Here is a 20,841-nt window from a genome sequence, read left to right as displayed (position 1 = left end):
GTCTCCTTTAGGCCAGTAAATCTGGTCTTTTTTTTTGTGAGTTAGAATTATGCTCTACATCCTTCTCCAGCTCTGTCCAGAACCCCCTGTTGTGACTGTATTTAGCCCAATTTTTAAATGGAAATTTTTTCATGCAAATTTCTATAGTCCTTATATTAATAGACAGAGATTAACTATGGAATAACAGCAATTTTGCATTAACTTTTAAGATGTAATCAAGAGATATTTCTCACTTTCTGAAAAACATTTCATGAAGGCTATGCCCCCAAATCTGCCAGCAGTATACTTTGCTCTCCTGTGCTGTGTTTAGATAGATTAGTCTAAAATATGATACACTATACAGTAAAACCTGCTAAACCTGGAGCCTGTGTAAGGCGAAAATCTGTCAGAGAAGGAAAACTCAAATATTCCCCACTAACAGAGAGGGACAGAAAAGTGGTAAGACTGTCAAAAGTGGAAACCTTCCGAGACCCAGAAAAACAAGGCAGTCCTGTCAAGTTCTGACTCTCACAGGTTTCACTGTATTATGTGACCTACTCTCCAGTAAAGAACTGGGCAAAACAATTACCAGATGTGGATGGTACGCCATTATAATTACCCAAAATTTTTTGTGAACAGCCCAAATAATCTGATCTGATGGTACAACTGTAAATTGCTGTACACTTCTATGAGTTTCTAAAAGCGAAATGTCTTTGTTCAGCTACAAGACGGGCGCAGTGGGTTAAGTGCTGGGCTGCTAACCGAAAGGTTGGTGGTTGAACGTGCCAGTCACTTTGCAGGAGAAAGCTGTGGCCGTCTGCTTCCGTAAAGATTACAGCCTTGGAAACCCTATGGGGCACTTCCACTTTATCCTGTAGGGTCACTGTTGTTCTTCTCAGGTGCCGTCAAGTTGGTTCCAACTCATAGAGACCCTCTGTACAACAGAACGAAAACACTGCCTGGTCCTGCACCATCCTCACAATCGTTGTTATGCTTGAGCCCATTGTTGCAGTCACTGTCTCAATCCATCTCACTGAAGGTCTTCCTCTTTTTCGCTGAGCCTCTACTTTACCAAGCGTGATGTCTTTCTTCAGGGACTGGTCTCTCCTGATAACGTGTCCAAAGCATGTGAGACAAGTCTTGCCACCTCTGCCTCTAAGAAGCATTCTGGCTGTACTTCTTCCAAGACAGAAGCTCATGTGTTCATTTATTCATTCTTCTGGCAGTCCACAGTATATTCAATATTCTTCGTCAACACCGTAATTCAAAGGCATCAATAAGTCCGAAACTACTCAACTGGGTAACTGTTTATAATATTTACTACGTACGTACTTAATCTTAACAAAATTGCTACATATTGCTACATATGTATTTAATCTTAAAACAACAACAGGCCACTCAAGTAAATTAGATAGAAATACTATCTCTTTGAAGAATTTCTAAAAGTGAATTTAGGCCACAAGCACAGTTTCAGCTCTAAAGGAAAAATCTGTCACAGTCATGTGTTTTGCCCAAACACATGTCACCGAAAGTTGGGCTATCTGAAGTAGCTAACAAAAAAACACCACAAAGCAAAGCTCAAATTCTTAGAGATGGCACATACCATGAGCATAAAGCTATATGATGAGATTTTCACTCAAGTAAGAACCTCTGAAGTAAAGGCTATAAATGAGAATAGGGTTAAGGGGGTTGGTCCATGGATAAGACTTTAAGGGGGTTATAAAACCCTTGAATTTATATGGAAATTTCTATAAGCTAACATCAGAGTCTCAAAGGAGTATAATTCCCCAATGGGTAAATCACCATTGCTCTAAAGGATTTATCTGATGCTTCACTTTCAAATATTACCACCAGCTTCTTTACAAATCACAATTGCCCAATTTTCTCTATTCCCATGGTCTAGCTCTATTTTAATGTTTCCCAAAGTAACAGGTCAACATCCCTCAATCAAATATTACTTTTCCAAATTTGTATATGCTACTGTTATTTTTTTTTTATTTTAAATTATGACTGTATTAACTCATCATCATCAGAAGAAAGTTCACCTTGCAATTTGTATATTAAGGTCATATCTGCAATTAAGACTAACAGGTACTTTTGCCTAGCTACTTTTCTCATCTCATGAATATATAGACACAATTTCATTTAAGAGTAAATATAAGCAATACCCAGCAGTATGTTATTTACCAATGTAACTTTTTAACATTCTCAGAAAAAAAGAGGGAATTATATAATCATTTCATCCTAGTATGACAATATCCTTGGCAACCTTCAAAACTGGTATCCAATTTATTAAATAGTGTTAAGAAAGAAGGCATACTCTCCCCTCCTTAGAGATCGAGTTCATTAAGTGCCCAGACTATGGAGCCAAATGGCCTAGGTGTGAATCCTGGCCCCATTTACTAGCTGCATGACCTCTCTGTGCCTCAATTTCCTGATCTATGAAGTGAGGACAACAACAATATTTTTTTCCATAGGGTTGTAATAACAATGGAATGAGTTAATATTTTTAGAGTGCTTAGAACAGGGCCTGACAATAAGTGCTATTAAGTGTTTGATAAACAAAATAGAAGATAAAACGGAAAAATTTGCAGACAAAATATTATATCCACAAATGAAATCATAAGAACGAAAGGCAACACATATGATTTGTTAGAAAAATATAATAAGGTAAGAATTATCTTTCCCAAACCTGTTGGTCAACAGAAAATATATGAAGGTGGAAACCATGTAAATTTAGTGATGAGAAAAATGTAAATGAATTAAAATTGCCTGTACTCCTTGAAATAAATTAATACATGCAGAGTACCTCAAAACCAGGGGTAGAAGTTCAAACCCTCTATTAAAATTCAAAGATAGTATAAAAAACTTAACGATATCTAAAAAAATTGGTTACATTTGAGAACTCATAAAGATTAATTATATGTACATAGGAAACACATAGCAAATACTACACTCACCTCAAAACTAAGTAATTTTTCAGTTACTATTTTAAATTAAATGTTGATTATCAGTAATTATTAATTATCAGTAATTTAGAGTATATTCAACATTAAATGAAAAATTTTGTAAGTTTAAGGTATAAACAATAGTACAATAAATACTTGATATGTTGAGTAAATACTTGAGTATTCACTATCCAGTTTAAAAAAAAAAAAGAAAAAACATTTCCCTTATCTGATATCCACAGTGTCCCTCACCAAACTGACCTTATTTATTTGTTCTTAAATTTTTATCATTTCTTTCATATCCTTAAACAATACATTACTTAATTTTGCATGTTCTTGAGTTTTATATAAATGGAATCATGCTGTGTATTCTTTTGTGATTTGCTTTTGTGTTCCAACATTGTATTTCCTGAGATAGATCCAAGTTGTTAAGCATAGCTGTAATTCATTCATTTTTAGTACTACATAACATTCCACTGTATGAATATGCCACAATTTATTTATGATGATGGACATTTGAGTTGTTTTTGTTGTTTCATTAATAAGAATAGTGCTGGATGAACAATTACATACACTGCCTGGTATACCAGTACAGAGATTTCTCTAAGATATATACTTAGGAATGGAGATACTGGATGATAGGGAATATGTATCTTTAACTTTATTCACTAATACCAAATTATTTTCTAAACTGGATATACCAATTTACATTACTACCAGCACTGCATAGGTGTTTCAGCTGTTCCATATCCACATTTACACCTCTATCATTTGACTCTCAATTCTTGAGACTCTAAGAGGTATGAAATGCCTTTTTGTTGTGGTTTTAATTTGCATTTCCCTGATCATTCATGAGGTTGAATATCTTGTTAAGTGCTTATTGGTCAAATGTGTTTATTCTTTTATGAAATATGTATTCAAGTCCTTTGCCCAGTTTTCCATTAGACTGTTTGTCTTTATTTTCACTGACAAGTTAGGAACTCTTTATATATGCTGAATACTAATCCTCACTCTCTTTATGGCATCTATTGATGAAAAGAAGTTCTTAATTTGATGTGGTCATATTTACCAATCTTTTGTTCTAAGTTTTATGATTTTTTTATATTTTATTTACTCAAAATCATGAAGACATTTGTACTCTATTATCTTTAGAAAGTATTATAGTTTTAACTTTCACAGTTAGATCTATAATCCAGCTGAAATTGATTTCTCTGAATAATTAGAAGCCCATCTCAAATTTTTCCACTCGAATAACCAACTGTCCCGATTACTGAAAGGGCCATGCTATCTCCACTGATTGGCAATATCAGTGTTACTACAGATCAAGTTTCCTTAATGAGTATTGTACAATTATTCCTGCAATTCTCAGAAGGAGTTTGTCAAGTTCCATAAAAACCTGTTGATATTTTGATCAGATGGCACAGAACTTATGGATCAGAGTGGGGAGAACTAACATCTTTACAATAATCAAGTTTTCTTCCATGAATATGGTATATTGTGCCATGTTTAATTAGTTTTTCTCTTAGTTCTTTCAACAATATTTTATAATTTCTCCATAAAGATACTGCAAGTTGTTCATTAGATTTATTCCCAGGTACTTTATGTTATTTTACACTATTACAAATAACACTTTTGAATTGCATTTCTACATGAAGCAAAGAGTCTAAAAATGTAATTTGTATAATGGTTTTGCATTCAAATTTAAGCTTTTAGTAATCCTAATAATTCACCTGTAGATTTTTCTGGGTTACATATTTAATCATATTACCTGCAAGTAATGATAGCTTATCTTTCTTTCTAATTTATGTGTGTGTGTGTTTTTACTTACTGCACTTATTAGCCATCTAGGACAATGTTGACTAAAAGTGACATTAGAAGGCACCCTTGTCTTTTGCCTGATATCAAAGAGAATGAGTGATTTCAATATTTTACCATTAAATATAAATGTGATGAAGGCTGGTAAGTTTTGAAAAAGAAAAGCTTTCATAAAGTTAAGAAGGGCTTTTTTATTCACTGACTTATGAAGAGTTTTACTGCAAACAGATCTATCGAGATGCTCACATGATTCTTTTCCTTTAAACAGTTAATATGGTAACTTATATTAACTTATTTTCTAATATAACAACAACCTTGAAATTACAGGATAAAACCAACTTGGTTATGATGTATTACTTTTTTATTAATTGCTAGATCAGTATGATTTAACTTATGAATTTTTACACCTATGTTTGAGTTAAAGTTGTGCTGCAATTTTCATTTCTCATACTTTCCTTGTCATGCTAGCTTCATAAAATGAGTTGGGGACTGTTGTCTCTTTTTCCAAACTATGGAATATTTTCTGTAAAACTGGAGTTATTGTTCCTTGGATGTTTTATAGAACTTACCAGTAAACCTGTCTGGAACTCTTTTTTTTTTTTTTTTTTCCTGTGAGAAGATTTTTCTTTTTTGTTTTAAGACTATTAGATTTCCTATTCCTTCTTGAGCCAGTTTAAACTATGTTCTTCCAGGAATTTGTCCATTTGATCTAAGTTTTCAACTATATGAGCATAAAGATACTCATTCCTGAAACATCTCCAGTAATCTCCTCCTTTTTTCATTCAGGATACTGGTTAGTGACTTCTTTCCTTCCTTGACCAATCTTGTCAAGGTTTGTCAATTTTGTTAGTCTTCTCAAGTAACCTGTATTTAGCTGCATTGCTTCCTCTCTGTTTTACTTTTGTTTTCTATTTCATTTATTTATACCAACATTTTTATTACTTCCTTTTTGCTTTAATTGGGGAAGCATTCTCTTGGTTCTTTTTCTAATTCTTCAGAAGGATGCATGGTTATAATTTTTCAGCCTTTATCTCTGTAATGTAACCATCAAAGTCTATAAATTTCCATAAAGTGTCACCTTACCTATATCACACAAGTTCTTACATATAGTATTTTATTACTTCTAAATTATAAATATTTTCTGATTTTCATTACAAGTTTTTCTTTGACCCATGCATTATTTGCAAATGTACATCTTCATTTCTAAACTGGCGGGAAATTATGTTGTTATTTGTATCTAAATTAATGGCATTGTAGACAGAGAATGTAGTATGGTGCCAATTATTAAAATTTGTTAAAACTGGCTGTATTTGACTGGAATGTGATCAATTTTTCCAAGTGTTCCTCATGTGCTTTAGAAGAATTCTGTAGTTTAGGATGCAGTGTTCCATAAATGTCCATTACATCAAAGTTGTTAATCCTATTATTAAAATCTTCTGTACTCTTGATCTTTTTTGCTTGTTCCAATATTTATTGACAGGTTATTTTAAATCACTGTTTCCATAATGATGGGGATTTGTCTATTTATTCTGTGATTCTAGTTTTTGCTTAATATATTTTGAAGTTATATTTATCATTACTTAGTGACCCCCCTCCCCAGGAAAGCTTTGGCCTCAAAATCAACTTCATATGATATCAACACAGGCACACAATCTTTCTTTTGGTTAGCACTGTCAAATATATGTTTTTTTTTTAATCCTTTTTATTTTCAAGCTTTCTATATCCTTTTTAAAGGTGTATTTCTTACAAACAGCATATAACTGGATTTTGTTATTTTAACCAATCCAATAATGTTTCTGTTCTTTCTTCTCCTCCTTGTCCTGCTTCCCCCTTTTTTTAGATTATTTTTTCCCGTTTCATGTCCCTCCCCTACTAATTTGGAAGATACATACACCATTTCTAGACATTTAATATCCTAGAAATATTAACATGTATATTTTATTTACCGAAGTCTAGAGCTAATCAATAATCTTAACCTTGTCTCAAGTTTTAGACCGTGTTTGTCTGTATCTGTGGGAGAAAGATGCAGGAGTCTGCTTCCTTAAGGATTTCAGCTCTGGAAGCCCTATGGGGCAGTCCTACTCTGTCCTACACAGTTGCTATGAGTCGGCATTGACTCAATGGCAATGGGATTGGTTTTTTTGCTTTTGTCTATACCTCATATTTACACTTCCTGTGTTCTTATCCTTTTTGCATTTCAGACCCTCCATCTGCAATCACTTTTCTTATCTTGTGAAAATATCAGAAACTCAGAGCATGTAATGGTGAAAGTATCATCATTACTGTTACCTGCACTGCTGACTTAACCAAATACCCTGAAGACAGTCGGCAGTCCCTGGGGCTGTCTACAACTCAGGTGAACATGAACAAGGTAGGTGTCAGCGTGACCATGAACCCTCAAAGTAGCTAACACCTTACCTTACCTCCCTCCTCTCATGCTGAGCATACACTGCCAGAAAACAGACTGTCAACATCTGCCTTATTGCCCTAAACCAGCTTTGAAACTGGTACAGTAAAACTTCATCTCCATCTATTATGAAAAAATGGAGTGAAGATGATGTCCTGACTTGGTGAAAGTTAAAATTAGATAGTATTTTATAGCCATCAAGTTGTACTATTTTAACACATGATATGCAAGACAAATTAAGTACATAAATAAGGTACATCAAGGTATGCATGAATACTAATAAAATGAGGTTAATTTGATTAAAAAATATACAGTATATAATAATGTATGAAGCACAAAAGCCCTTAAGATGCAAATGAGATCACACATGTGAAATACTTAGAACACTGATTTATAAATAAGGCACTACTTTTTACATAAGAATTATTAGAGATTGAAACATGATAAAATGTATTTCCTCAGCACTTGGTCTAAGAAAGACACTGGTTTTAACCCGTTTATTTTGTAGTATATAGTGTAACTTCCAAAGCAAGGGTGATTTTTTAATAAGAAAAACATACCAGGCCTGAATTAAAGCTATTTTGAAGGAGTAACATTCATGCAAATGAAGTTTACTTTATTTGGAATTTAAAAGTTTTGTAGATGCCTCGTTATTTTAACACAGACGATAAAACAGCAGCTCACTTATTAACTTCGTTTATCACAGGCAATCCAGCACTGGATCATGCCAGCTGAAAGTATGGCCAGGATCATCTCATTGTACTTTACTAAATATCGACGGTAGAAAACTAATACCAAAGCACATGTAACAAGCTCACAAAATGGAAATCTACACAGAACCATTAATAAATGCCAGAAATAATTCAGAAAATTTCTAATAACCATAAACGCAGAAGCTTTTACATCTTCAAAGAACTATAATTAATGGCAGTAAAATCATCCTATTCCATAGGATTTTAAGTCCACAACACATTTGTTTGGGTTGTGATATATTTTGAAAAAAGGAAAAAATAAAAACCTGTAATTCCTCACAAAAGTGCACAGCACAGAAATGCATAGCCAATTTGGTGCATAGATTTCAGCAAACAACTCTAACCTAAGGCCAATTTCTGCTTCTAATGAACTCAGCCTTTTATTGATATTGATGCTGATGGTGTAGAAGTGGCGGTGATGACAGTAAGGATGATGGCAGCACCATTTTACAGCGATTACTATGTGACTCTATCAGCATTGTAGTATGGATAAGCAAAAACTCAAATTTCAGGAAAGCAGGACAAATCAGCCTTTACTATTACAGCTTTCCCCACTTTTAATAAAGCAAGTATATATATATTCTTGAATTTTTAATCATTTTAGCATTTAATAATTCAAGAAACATAAACGATGAATTATATAATCATGTCATTCCCTTTCACTCCCGGGATAACATCCAAACTCAGAAAGGCATACTGGTCTTCATTTTCTTCCTATCTCATTCTCTAGCCTCATCTCTACCTATTCCTCCACTCACCCCACACATTTCAGCCTAACTGACTTGCAGGTGCCACAATACGTGTATACATGTGTCGCCTTTGCACATATGCAAGGTGTGGAACCCCTTTGCAGTAAATACTTTGTCCTTTTGGTCCTGGTTCCTCAGAGCTAGATCACACCTGAGGCCAATGAGTGAAGGCTGACCAGCCCAAGAAGGACTACCTGGGGGTCGATGCTGACTAACCCTCAGGAGGCATGATGTAATCTATCATGGCCATGTGGTGAGGCCAACTGAAAGACTGAGGCTCAATGGAGCTTTCTGGGTGGGGAGACCTACCATCTGCTCCAGGGAAGGTAAGCTTGTCTCCTGGAGACATGGAAGCTCTGTGCCAAGACCCCTCCAGGACCTCACCCTGTGTGTTTGTATCCTTTTTTCTGTTAAAGATGGTCCTATCCCTGGAGTTTGTGAGTCGTTCCAATGACCTAAGAAACTGAGATGACCTTCCCTGGGTGAATGGAAATGAGAAAGAAAGGGCTACGTGGAGTAGCTGAGGTCTGAGCTGAGCAGGAAGGGAAAGCGAGATTCCTATAGGAATCAGCTGGTGTGTAGAGTGGGCTTTGTTATCCACCACATAATCTGGCATCAGAGGATGCACCTTTCCACATCTTTACTTGGATAACCCACACACGTCCTTTAACACTTGGCTTAAGCACCATCCCCTCTACATGTATGTGATAGAATATAATATCACTTACCACACTGTATTTTAAAGGCTTGTTTTCCTGTTTTTCTTCCACACTATACTGTAAGCTCCTTGGGCCAAAGTATTCCAGAGTCTCATTTCCTAGCACATAGTAATCCATCATATTCATTCTACAGATGAGCAAATTTAGGCCCAGATAAACTGGATTATCTTCCCAATGTCAAAGGGCAATTAATGGCAGAGCCAATATAAGAATCTTAGACTCTAGCTTCCATTTCAATGCTCTTTCCACAAATGCACCGAAGGATATCAGATCAGAAGGCATTATGCAAAAATACCTAAAATATTCAGACCACACACAGAACTGAAAGGAATATAAAAAGTGATAACTGTAAAAAAAAAAAAAAAAAAGATACAAATTAGTTATAAAGGATGTTCAAAAAATTGGAATAATTTGATAATACAGTGACAAAAAAACAAGTCATATAGAAAAAACTATCTTGAAAATAAGAATTATGTGGGAGTTAGTACAGTGACATCTACTTTTTTCAGAACACGAAAAAGACAAATATGAGTAAATAATCATGTATCTGTAATCAATTCAGCAAAGCTCAAAGTAACTAATTTTTTTATTCTCTAGCAGTAACAAAATGGGGGGTAAAGTATATAACTAAAAGTTAACAAGATCAAGCATTTATGCCAAGGTAATACTAAAAGAAAAAAACAGCTTGATTTGGTATATAAATTTACCTTTCTGTTTTTTTTGGGGGGAGTTATAAGAAGTAACATAATTTAAATGAAAAATCACCAATCTAAGCAGAATGAACTAAAAAAATTCAATTTACAAATAAAAATAAAACAATTCAGATGTATATGCTTTAATCATGCATCAAACAGGAAAACAAAGCCTAAGCACATCTTACTAAGTCAAGTCATCTTTGGGGTGGAGGGGACAGGGAAGGAAAATTCTTCCCTCAGGATTAATCATTCATTCAGTAAGCACTGAATGCCCACCATGTACCAGGTACGATATACTATGCTGAAAATAAACGGCAGTGACTAGCAACACAGATCCTAAAGCCGGACTAACTGGATTCAAATCCCTACTCGACCACTTACTAGCTATGGGATCTTGGGTAAATCACTTAATCTCTCTCTGCCTGTTTCATCATCTGTAAAAAGGGCCTAAAAACAATATTTACTTAACAGGGTTACGGTGAGAATCAAATGAGTTAATAAATGTAAATTACTTTAGAACAACACTTGGCATATAAAAAACCCAAAACCAAACCTGCTGCCATCGAGTCAATTCCGACTCATAGCAACCCTACAGAACAGAGCAGAACTGCCCAACAGAGTTTCCAAGGAGCAGCCGGTGGTTTCGAACTGCTGACTTTTTGGTTAGCAGCCGAGTTCTTAAACCACTGAGCCACCAGGGCTCCGCCTGGCATATACTGAGCAATATAAATGCAGTCGATAATACAATTATAGCTACAAAAGCTACTACTACCTACTAAGCATGCCAAGATGAGTAAGACCATCTTCATCCTAAAGGGAACCAAGGTCAAGTAAGACAGACAGACATATAAACAAACCATAATACAGGAGCACAATAACAGAAGTATAAAAGAACGATTCACTGGTAGAAAGATAAAATATTTTTCTCTGCATAGTGCATTGAATTGCTTTAATATGGCCCCTCTAGCCATGGTCTCGTAAACTTCACAAAATAACTGGGTGGGACTATGCAAATAAGGTGCTTATGGCACACCAAGGGGATTGAACAGTTTTGCTAATGCACATAAGGTGCATGGAACCCTTGCATGAGGTAGGACTATTCAAATAAGGTGCATGGAACCTTTGTAGGGGATTGGTCAGTTTTGCCATCCTGCTAGGCTTAAAGGAAGCCAATCCCAGAGGCTGGGGCAGAGGGGAACTCACCACCATCAAGAAGAAGAGCTGGGAGTAGAGTGCATCCTTTGGACCCAGGGTCCCTGCACTGAGAACCTCCTAGACCCACAAGAAGAGACAGTTGTAACACTGAAGATGGCACAAGACAGCAGCACCATGGGACTAGCAGGCTAGGCCTGCTGACCTACAGAGCGAGAGAGCTGAATGCTTCAGGTAGGAGGCTTCCTAGTTGAGTGGGGTGCCTCTGGGCACTTAACAGTGGAGCTAAAGAGCTTTGTAGCACTTGCCCAAGCAGGGCCAAAGGCCAAGTGAGAGGCCCACCTGCAGCAAAGCCAAGAAGAAGCTATCCTGATCAAAGAACTGTATCCTGAGTTGTTCCTGGTACTTCCAAGTTGATTCTGATCCTGAATTGTAACCTGTTACTTCCCTAATAAGCTCCATAATCATGACTATGTTCTGTGAGTTCTGTGTGGCCATTTCAATGAATTATCAAACCCAGCAGAGAAGTACAGTGTGCCGCGGGAGGGATGCTTGGTGTCAGAATTGGTAAAAAAGTTGGAGAGTGGACGTATGTCTGACCTCCACCTCATGGGAATCAGCCATGGGCTGAGGTTGATCTTGATCCTCCTCTCTCACTCTGAAGTTAGACGAGGTCTGGCACCACCATGCCATCACTTTCACACTCTGACAAATGGGAAAGGGGTCAGAGAAGGCATTTTGGAAGAAGTAGTATGTGAGATTAATTCCTGTTTACCTTTCAAAATATACCAGAAAGCATGGGGTGGTGAAAAAGTAAGTTTATTTCAGGTAGAGGGAAGGAAGGTATATTCAAAGGCATGGAGGCAAAAAAACAGCTGTAGATACAAGAATCTCCAAGAAGAAGGCAGGAGGAGGGAGGTAGTCAGAAGACAGTGGAAGAAGCAGTAGGGCAGGATCATAAATTAGGGCCTTGTATGCCAAGCTGAGGATCTTGGTTTTTATCCAATCAGCTAACAAAGAGCCAGGGAAGGGATTTAATTAGGAGAATTATTGAATCAGACTTTCTTTTTCCTAAATTTTTATTTTGTTGTTGTTGTCAAGAATATACACAGCAAAACATACACTAATTCAACAGTTTCTACGCGTACAACTTAGTGACATTAATTACATTCTTCAAACTGTGCAACCATTCTCACCATGCTTTTCTGACTTGTTCTTCCCTGAATAACATAAACTCACTGCCCCCTAAGGTTCCTATTTAATCTTTTGAGTTGCTGTTGTTAATTTGATCCCATGTAGATAGTTCTTAAAACAGCATAATGGTCAAGGCAGACCTTTTTCACTACAGATTTTTTTTAAAGATCATTTTGGCAGTAGCCTGGATGACAGAAGAGTAGGGAGAGACTACAAGGAAGGAAAACAAATTAGCAGCCTAGTAAAAGAGTTCAAGTGAGAAAGGAGAATCTGAAGACCACAGAAATAGAAATGAAGAGGAAAGGACTGATTTGCTAGCAAGATAGGATGTAGAACTGACAGATCTAGTGACTGTCAAGCAACAGAATAGATGGGTAACCCTCAGTTTTAACTTGTGAGCTCCATATGTAGGCAGTAGCACCATCAAAATAGGGCAGGCAGAAGGAAGAAAAGACTAGGTGGGAGATGAAAGGAACTCAACTTTGGACATAGGAAGTTTATGAGTCCTGAGGGATTTATAAGCAGAGAAGTTGCACAGACAACTATATATATGTATTGGCGCTCAGTTCAGTTCAGGGCAAGAGATAAAGATTTTGAAAACATCAGCATATAGGTGGCAGCTAATAAGAAGAAAGTTGGGTCAAACTTATAGTTAGGGGGTATTGAGTGAAAAGAGAAGCAGAAGAAGGACAAAGTCCTGGGTACTATCAAAGATAAAGAGGCTCTAAGAGATAAGAATGGGAAGAGAGATGAGAAAGTAAGAAAAGAGTACGTAGTAATATAGAAAAGAATAATACTAAGAGTAAAATAATAAGCAACATACTTCAGGGGTTCAACAATATCAAATACCATGAGGTCAAATAAGATAAGAAGTGGGAGATGTTCATGGGGTTTGGAGGTCACTGGGGACCTTTGCCAATGCAGCTTCAGGGGAGCAGTAGGGGTGGAATCCTTATCGCAGTGAGCCAAGGAACTTGGAGACGACTGAAGAAACTACTGTATCAAAGGATAACATTATGGCCCTCAATGAACTCAAGATAAACAGAAGATTTGAACAATTTCCCCACGTAAAGAGAAAAATTATGGAACATGAAAAAGAACCGGTACTGTGCTAAATTCATTAAAACCAGGTGGAATAAAGAGGCCACGAGACTAACATTCACATTCTGCTTCACTACAGTCACTGTCCTTAGGCATCTTTCTCAGAAACTTGTCTCAGAGAATTAAAAATGTGTCAACAACGTGAAACATCTTGGACACTGACCAGGCACAAGGCAACTGCTCTCCATTTAAAAATGTATAGAACCAAGATTGGTGTTCCTCTACAATCCTAAACTTTGTTTTTTTTCAGTTAAGCCCTAAAAGACATTCACACATTCTCTAGAAATTCAAATATAAATTCTCGTACTGAATTTTGCTGAATTAAGACCAAGTTTTTGCCTCTTGCAAAGTACTCAAGGCTACCTCAGGCAGGTTTGTACATGAAGATCAAAACAAGGTATGAACAAAAATTAATCTGAAATGGATCACAGGCCTAAATGTTAAAGCTGTAACAGGGATAAAAAGCACACAGCTTAAAAGAATAAAATGATAAATTAAAATTCATCAAAATTTAAAACTTCTTCACTTCAAAGATACCATTAATAAAATTAAAAGGCAAGACACAGGTTGGAAAAAATACTTAAATTATACCCAACAAAGAACTTGGATCCATCAGACTGACTATATAAAGAACTCCTACGACTCCGTAATAAAAAGACAAGCAAACCAATTAAAAATGGACAAATGATTTCAACAGACATCTCACAAAAGAAGATATACAAATGGCCATCAACAGATGTTTAACATCATTAGTCATCAGGGAAATTCAAATTAAGACCAAAATGATACTATCATACACCTACCTTAACACCTAAAAAAAAAGATGGACAACACCAAATGTTTGCAAGGATGTGGAGCAACGAGAATTCTCATACAACTACTGGTGGAAATATAAAATATTACAAGCACTTTGGAAAAGAGTTTGGTAGTTTCTTACAAAGGTAAAAAAACAAAAAAATAAAAACCGTTGCCGTTGAGTTGATTTTGATTCATAGTGACCCGATCGGACAGAGCAGAACTGTCCCACAGGGTTTCCATGGAGTGCCTGCAGGACTCGAACTGCCAACACCTTTTGGTTAGCAGTCGTAGCTCTTAACCACTAAGCTCCCAGGGTTTCCTACAAAGGTAAACACACACTTAAAGAAAATGACTCAGCAATTCTACTTCTAGAGAAACGCAAACATATATCCACACAAAAAATTTCTGTAAATGTTCATAGCAGCTTTATTCATTATAGTCAAGAACTGGAAACAAGCAAATATCAATTGGTGAACAAATAATCAATTGTGGCATACTCATGCACATGGAATACTATTCAGCAATAAAAAGGAATGAATTACTGATACCTGAATCCATGATCTGTGGATGAACCTCGTCACACTATGCTGAGCAACAGGCAGACACCAAAGTGTATACACCGTCTGTTTCCATTTATATGAAACTAGGAAAGATAAATCTCATCTCTAGTAACCAAAAGCAGGTCCTTAGTTGCTTGGGCCCTGGGGAGGGAGGAATGACTGAAATGAGGTATAAGGGAACTTTTCAGGGTAAAGGAAATGCTCTATATCTTAGCTGTGGTGGTAGTTTCACAGATGTATAAATGTATCAAAACTTATCAAAATGTACATGCATAATGGTACTTTTTACTGCACGTAAATTAAACCTCAAAGTTTATTAAACAACAACACAACAGAGAACATTTTAACTTTTGTCTTACCACTGCCCTGATCTAACCATAGGAACACAGTAAGACAACCATCTTCTTAAGGAGTTTTCCAGGCCAAATGATGTATGAAAAGCTGCAGATTCCACACTGCTTAGGCCATTCAAATATAAAACATGAAGCTGAGTTTCCTTCGTCTTGGGCTCTTTGAGTTATGCAATAAAATAACACCAGTGCATTATCCTTGAAGTCCATGTCAATAGTATACATAAAAGTGTTATGGTGAAGACTCTTTCAACATAATGCTCCTTAAAGAGAGTCCAAGACAACCTTCCTCAAACTAAAAGTCCTAACACAAACAGCCTTGTTGAAGGCCAGAACAACTAAGCAAAGTTTAAGGTCAAAGCTACAGAAACAATGAATTTTAAAACAACATCCTGTTAGATGACAGTTACATTAGAGTTAATATTGGACGAGAGGATTAGATTTGGCCAAGGTGACACAGCTAGTAAATTACCAGATCAACTAGTCTCTTTAACTATTGTTTTCTCTTCTTAAGAAAGAAATGCTGTACTCAAAAGGGTGAACTCCAGATACATTGTTGTTGCTGTCAGGTGCACTCAGTTGCTTTTCGACTCACAGCAACTCCATGTGACAGAGTAGAACTGACCCACAGGGTTTTCTCGGCTGTAGTCTCTACGGAAGCAGATCGCCTGGTCTTTCTCCCGCAGAGTTGCTGGGCGGGTGCAAACTGCCAGGTGGGTTTGAACCACCAACTTTTCAGTTAGCAGCTACCAGTTTAACTGTTTGTGCCAGAAGGGCTCCTTCTAGATACACGAAAGACCTGAATATGAAAGGTAAAACTATAAAAACAGGAAAAAATATTTCTGCAACCTATGGATTAGGAAGGATTTCTTACCATCTACAAACTCAAAAATTTGATACATCTGAATACATTAAGGATTCCTGCACCACAGTCCAAATTAACAGAAAATTAACACATTGGGGAAAACATCTGTGATGTCTAAAACCTCCAAAGGATTACTATTTCAAATACACAAAGAATTCTAGAAAATCAACAAGAAAAAAATGGAAACTCAGTCAAAAAATAGGCAAAGAGTATGAGTAGGTCAGATAAGGAATGGGAAATCCAAATGTCCATGAAGGAAAGGAAGACATGATCAACTTCACTGGTAACCAGAGAAACATAAATTAAGGCAATCATGATATTCTATTTAAAAACTGTCAAATGAGCAAAATGCTGGATGTTGTACAATACCGAAGACTGGCAGAATGTGAGAAAACAGGAATTGGTACACATTGTTGGTGAGGGCAAAAATTGGTGTAGCCATTTTAGAAATAATCTTGTGGTAGTTAGTGATATTAAATACGTGACTAGCCCATAACTCAGCAATACCACTCCTGCATCTACGTCCCCAAAAAATTCTTCCACCACTATTAAGGACGTGTACTAGTCACCAGTTGCCATCAAGCTGGTTTTGATTTATGCTGACCCCACGTGTGGCAGAGTAGAACTCTGCTCCACAGGGTTTTCAATGGCTGGTTTTTCTCAAGTAGCTCACGAGGTCTTTCTTCCCAGGTGCCTCTGAGGCACCACCCGGTGAACCCGAACAGTCACCCTTTTGGTTAGCAGCCAAGCACCAACTGCACCACATGTAGGAGGGTGTTCATTACAGAATTATTTGTATCCAATAATTGGCGGTAACCTGAGTATCCAGCATTACGGGAATGGAATAAAGTCATCTGTATTAGATACAAACCATGAAATACAGTCCACAGAAGCAAGGAACCAGATATACATACAGTGACATGAACAGATCTCAAACAACGCTAGATGAAGTAAAATACATAGCAAAACAGCAGTTATGTAAATACAAAACACACAGTGAACTACACAGGTTTACAAGGACACATGCATAACCAAGAACATATGTAAAACACATCAGACTGGGTACAAGTGAGGGTTGGAAGGTATAAAGTGCATGAGAGTTGAGACTGGGAATGAAGGAAAAAATAATAATCCAAAAAGAGACGGGCCACGTATAGACTGATAATGACAGTATGCCTCCAAGCAATGAAGCCCTGGTGGCACAGTGGTTAAGAGCTTGGCTGCTAACCAAAACGTCGGCAGTTCAAATCCACCAGCTGCAACCTGGAAACCCTATGGGGCAGTTCTACTCTGTCCTACAGGGTCACTATGAGTCAGAATCGATTTGACGGCAACTGGTTTGGTTTCTGGTTTTTAACTAAGTAATACTAACCTAACTCTATATCTGAAAGGTCTTAAGTGATAGTCATATCAACTACTAAATTTGACAAACTTATGCATATGGAGTAGAAAGTCCCTTTTCTGAGATGACTGAATATTCTACATAATACATTTTGGTTTTAACTATAAGAAATTTGAAAAGTTAATTCACAACATCGAGTTATTCCTTGTTACCATCATAGATAAATATGCTCAAAATGGTCCATAAAAGGACACTGAGCTAGGAGCCTGAAACGCTGTGGCACAGGACCAGGCAGTGTTTTCCTTGTCATACAGCTTCATGGCAACTGACAACAGCCCAAGCAAACTAGTAACATGAACTTGGGAAAGTCATTTTACCTTTTTGAATCTGTTCCTTAATCTGTAAATACGATTTTGGATGATTCTCTCAAATCCCTCCAGCTGCAAAATTATTTCATTTTATGTTATTAACATTTATTCACGTGAAATTATTTTCTCTCTCCTCAAACTACTCGGCCCCCACCCCTAGGGAAAAGCAAAAAGCAAGAGCATGGACAGAGGTTTAGAAAAGTGATGTAGCAATAGGAATGAACAGCAACTTAGTTTTAGGGTAGAAAGGAGAAAACCTTAAAGAGACAGTGATTTTCATCGCCTTTTTAAGTGTCCAAGGCAAAGCAAGGTTAACTTTAACCCAGATACCGGCAGGGACGCTACAACCACTACCCAACCTATTGTTACTGATATTTATAGGTACATATTAAGTATATATTGATATTCATAAAATAGTACAGTTATAAAATGGTATTTTAGGAATGTTTCCATTTCATATTTTGTGATCAGTGAGAAATATCAATGTATCAATAAAGCCTACACCTGAAATTATGTCCCTAAGTAGATTTGGTTTAACAATATTGACTATGAAAAGCAAAGATAATAACAAAAATCTATCCCCTCAATGGATTTTACTATGTACTATTCCACATGTCATTATATCTGTCTGGTATTATTACCTCTCTGCAAAAAACATGTTCAAGTTTCTTCTGAAATTCTACTTGAAGGCCCTAAATTTCAGTCTAGTTGTATCATTTTAAAAAATGATGTTGGACAAGAAGATCTTAAAAGTTTCTTCCATATACAAAAATTTGTGATAATCAACAAATTAGTCACATTCTGAGAAGTGTCTGCTGAACCAAAAACCAAGCATTCTGTTAGAATTTTGAATTAAATGAATATAAAGGTCTTAAGAATAAAGGAAATCAGAATACACTGTAGGTTGGTGATCGTGAATAATAATGGTGTCACATTTTATTTCGAAAAATTAAAACAATATTTAGAATATCTAAATAATTGAAATTAGAATATTTTAAAACAGAACACAGAGGATTTTCAATATTCTTAGACTACAACAATAAACATGAGAAACTATCATCATTTGCAGACTTATCTTCCATTCAGACTTAATTGTAAGTATGAGCAGGTGGGGAGGGCAGTTGAGAGTCACAAAACATCAGTTACTAATAATCCCAACACAGATGTAGTTGTTACTACAAAAAAGATGACGGGAGTTTTTCCCAGATTGCTATACTATGTCTTGTGCCAGCAGCTGTAGTTTATACCTCAAAGTCCATCTATCAGGTCTCAATCAATATTGTTAATCATGTGAAGGAATGTGTATTTGGACTGATAAATGCAATCTCTCTGTATACAGGGAATGTGTATTAAACAACAAGCAGTTGTTTGAAGAAATAACTTCCTAGAGAATTAAAAAGAAAAATCATCTAATAAAGTTTCACAGACAGAAATAAACACTTGAACTAAGCTTTTTTGCTCTTCCTTTTGGAATCTTATAATTTACCTACAACCTAAATGATATATTCCAAAGGATGTTTTAACAAAATCAATGAAGTGAGTTCTAAATATTAAGATAAAATCTTCAGGCAAATTTTACTATTTGAAAGCATTCTGCTACTTAAGTAGTACATGATATTGCCATATTGTCAAGCAACCTCATTTCGTGTTAAGAAACAGCGTAACCCACGTCCATCGAAGTTAAAATCCAGACACACTCATGCCACACTGCAATTTTTTATCTTATTTAGTAAAACTGACGTCCTAAAAATGCTTCCTGTAGGAATACAATACTCAAAACACTATCTCATCCAAAGGAAATATTATTTCCTATACCAACAGTGAGAAAAGGGAAGACCCTCAACGAGATGGACTGACACAGTGGCTGCAATAATAGGCTCAAGCATAGCAACTACTGTGAGAATGGCGCAGGACCGGACGGTGCTTCGTTCAGCGGTGCACAGGGTCACTATGAGTCAGAATCAACTCGATGGCACCTAATAACAACAACATACTAACATCTATATATCATAATTACATTTTAACTGGGGTTGTTAGAAAACCTTTTCCACTATGCGTGTATCAGTTAAGCTTTATTTTATACTTTCATTGTATGCCTTGTCCAATGATTACTTAGCTCGTGATATATATAACATCTAGCCTTTTAAAAAGTATTTTTTAAAATATTTTATCACATTTTCTAATCAGGGCATTTTCCTAGTTTGAATTTTTTGAATCTTCTTTCAACAGCGCACTTTTATCTTAGCTTCTGTCTCTATTACAAATAAACAACATATATTTCCCCCCAAATTAGAGATCATGCTGCAAAGGCTAGAAATCTTTTTCAACCACAAGCTCTATTTCTACAGTGTCAAGTCCTCTAACCTCTCAGTGCACTTCTGCACACTAATGTGGATCTGCTTCCAACACCTCCTGACTCTCCTCCTCCTCCACTGCAACTCAACGCAGGACCCACAAGCAAACATCATGATCAGCGGAGAAAAGACTGACGTTGTCAAGAACCTCATTTTACCTGGATCCACAATCAATACCCGTGGAAGCAGCAGTCAAGAAATCAAACCATGTATTGCACTGGGCAAATGTGCTGCAAAAGCCCCACCTCTTTAAAGTGTTAAAAAGCAAAGACGTCACTTTGAGGACTACGATGGGCCTGACCCAAGCCATGGGATCTTCAATTGCCTCATATGCATGTAAAAGCTGGACAATGAATAAGGAAGAATGAAGAAGAACTGATGACTTTAAAGTATGGTGTTGGTGAAAAATACTGAATATACCATGGACTGCCAGAAGAATGAACAAATTTGTCTTGGAAGAAGTACAGCCAGAGTGCTCCTTAGAGGTGAGGATGGTGAGACTGCATCTCACATACTTTGGACATGTTATCAGGAGGGACCAGTACCTGGAGGACATTGTGCTTGGTAAGGCAGCAGGTCAGTGAAAAAGAGGAAGACCCTCAACAAGACAGACTGATACAGTGGCTGCAACAATGGGCACAAACGTAAGAGTTGTGAGGATGGCGCAGGACCAGGCAGTGTTTCCTTCCGTTA

At 36.6% G+C, this 20,841-nt stretch overlaps 1 protein-coding gene across 3 annotated transcripts in view; it reads right to left on the bottom strand.

Annotated features, from left to right (window-relative positions):
* Positions 1-20,389, bottom strand: part of ZEB1 (zinc finger E-box binding homeobox 1) — a 213,161-nt gene extending 192,772 nt beyond the window's left edge. For all 3 annotated transcript variants that reach the window (XM_023740605.1, XM_004386257.3, XM_023740606.1), the window contains exons 1-2: positions 14,858-20,389; positions 9,379-9,715 (exon numbers count right to left, since the gene is read on the bottom strand). The gene's annotated coding sequence lies outside the window, so the exon portion shown is untranslated. The remainder of the gene's footprint in view (positions 1-9,378; positions 9,716-14,857) is intronic.
* Positions 20,390-20,841: the final 452 nt, after the last annotated feature.

This window comes from Trichechus manatus, unplaced genomic scaffold (assembly GCF_000243295.1).
Source record: "Trichechus manatus latirostris isolate Lorelei unplaced genomic scaffold, TriManLat1.0 scaffold00160, whole genome shotgun sequence".
NCBI lineage: Eukaryota > Metazoa > Chordata > Mammalia > Sirenia > Trichechidae > Trichechus > Trichechus manatus.
Note: the sequence above shows the minus strand (reverse complement) of the source record. Positions and strands in the feature narration are given on the sequence as shown.